The sequence below is a fragment of the Vigna radiata genome, unplaced genomic scaffold (genome assembly GCF_000741045.1).
Source record: "Vigna radiata var. radiata cultivar VC1973A unplaced genomic scaffold, Vradiata_ver6 scaffold_190, whole genome shotgun sequence".
In the NCBI taxonomy this organism is placed as follows: Eukaryota; Viridiplantae; Streptophyta; class Magnoliopsida; order Fabales; family Fabaceae; genus Vigna; species Vigna radiata.
In genome coordinates this window covers 397,421-400,066 of record NW_014542194.1, presented here as the reverse complement: position 1 = coordinate 400,066, position 2,646 = coordinate 397,421, and positions in this window count along the sequence as shown.

Below are 2,646 nucleotides of genomic sequence, written 5' to 3'. Positions count from 1 at the left end.
TAATCTTTCATTTCTACCAATTAAACAAATTTTTTAATTTTATCACATCAATCAAATCCTACACTAATTCTCACAAACTTTACCCTCAAATCCACTCTCAATTACCCACAAATCTACTAAAAAAAACAACAACAAAATTACCCTCAAATCCACTTAAATCATCTCCCCCAAATCCATTCATAAGAACATAGGCTTTGGGGAGGGAACAGTAGTGGGTGTGAAAGAGATGAGCAGAAGTTTTGAGTGATTGGGGGAGAAGAAGGAAGGGTTTGGGAAAACGTGGCAAATACTTAATTTCATTTTAGAAAAAAAAAAAAAAACAACGTGGCACACACTTATTAGGGAAGGTGGAATCACACGTGGCTTGGTGTTTGTCACCTCAGAGAAAAACTAACGTCCTTGCTTCTTAAGGACTAAAAATACGAGTTTTCAAACTAAGAGAACCAAAATAAACAAACCTTTCGAAAAGGGACGAAATCCAAATTAGCTTGATAGTTTAGGAAATAAAAACATATTTAACCTTTATTTATATTTCTACTTGGGGCAAGAAGGTTTTTTCTCCTTTATTAATTTAGGTGCAGAAATTATAAATAAGGGTGTACGAAAAAAGGGCACATATTTTAAATTATATAAATTGAAAAATTATGATAATTGTATGTGGAAAAGAAGAAATGGAATCTACATCTCTATTTTTGAAAAGCGGTTGCACTAGAATAGGGAGAGAAAGTGGGTGGTTTACAGGAATTAAAATAGATTGTTAGGGAGAAGATTTGAGGGGCTGGAAAATAAAAGAGAGAATGCATAATTGAAAACCTAAAACCCTTGAGTGAAAGTGAGAGAGAAAAGCAGAGGATTGTGAGAAAGAAGGAGGGTTGCACGTGAGAAGTTGGAAAAGATGGAGATTTGTAGAAGAGGGAAAGAGCCTTTGTGATAACTATTATTGTGTAGAGAAAGTCTTATAATTGACCAAAGTATGTGAATGCTTACCTAGTTTTTTATATAAGTAATGTGAATATGGTTTATGATTTTTTGTTACCATTAGTGAGTAAGGGTATGTGAATGTATGGATGACCGGTTATGTTTTGCACTCTCCAATGACTCATGAAAATATGAATGTTTTGCACTCTCCAATGAGGAAATATTTTAACACAATTACCTCATCCTCGTCTTTTATCAGAGTTTAACAAAATTATAGCAGATGATGAAATTCCTCTTCCCAACCAACACCATCATATAAGAGGATATGAAGGTGCATGGAGAACTCATAACTCAAGTACAATGGATTTCTCAACACATAAACGGTTTAAAATTTGGAAAAATAAAGATACACAATAAATTTTATACAACGAGACTAATTTATAAATATTTTTTTTCTCTAAAACACCATTTAAGAATAAATAGTAAAGGAATATCTTATTCTTTTCGATGGTTAAAACAAGAGCATCATCGAAAAAAAAAATCTTAAAAATATTTAACCGTTAGAAAAAGGTGTATTCAGGAAAGGAGTACACAGGCAGCACATTTTTTGAATAACTTTCTTAATTTGACAGTCATCATATTTTCAAAACATTTTTTTTAATTCATAATAAAAACTCATAAATGGTTGTACTACTATGCATATGCAAATCATTATCTTCTAATTTTGAAGATCATGTAGGCTCTTTTAATTAATGAATGGAGGCCCAAGAATTTAAAATTTTGTACGTGTATTTTACATTTTATAAGTACAAATAAGTTATAAAAACAATTTTCTTTATTTGTCATAAATTGTTCGAGCCATGTCTAACTATAATGCCATGAAATAAAAAACGTTTCACATAAAGTATATGAACTAAAAATGGGATTTTAAGTACGTTAAAATAAATGTTTTCAGTTCAATAATTAGAAAAAGTAACAGTTAGTGAATAGGAATTAGTCGAAAAGCTGAAATTAATTTTTCATAATTTTTCTTATCATAATACTAAGTTTCTGAATGACAAGTTCCCCCAATCACAAGAAAGCTACACATTGGAATTCATAAGAGGACAATAAGAGAAGGAAATGGAGATTCAAAAGCCTATTATCATAACTTAGAATCCATATAGCTCAAACCGAAACCCAACGTTGCAATTTTCATAAGGAAGCAAAAAAAAAAAAAAACAAAGGTCAATAATACTAAATAAATGAGAACTTGAAGGTTCTGAGTTCTCGAATAACAAAACTTTGATCACGTGATGGAAAATTGATATTGTAACCAGGATAAAGAGCTAGATCAAACTCAGCTTCTCCAACAAGTTTCAAACCCTCAACACTTGCCAAATGCTCGATATTCCACAAAGTGAAAAGGTGCTTCTTCTTTAGAGTAATATGGATTTCACCATTAGATATAAGCATAAGTTTAGCATTTTGCAGAAATCCTCTAACTACGTTCTTGTGAAGCCTGCACTTAGTTAGGAAAATGCAGTGTGAATATATACAGCTAAACAAAATAACTTGAATATTTTTGCACGATTAACTTACTGAATCTGGGAGGCTTCACATTCAGGGCGACGGAAAACAGCATGAGGAAAATTATAAATAATGCGATGAAACTTTCGAGGTTGCAGAAGTGGATGTTCGGCCATTGTCTTTGGATTAAATTCAGTCAAAATGGTGCAACCTAGCTCC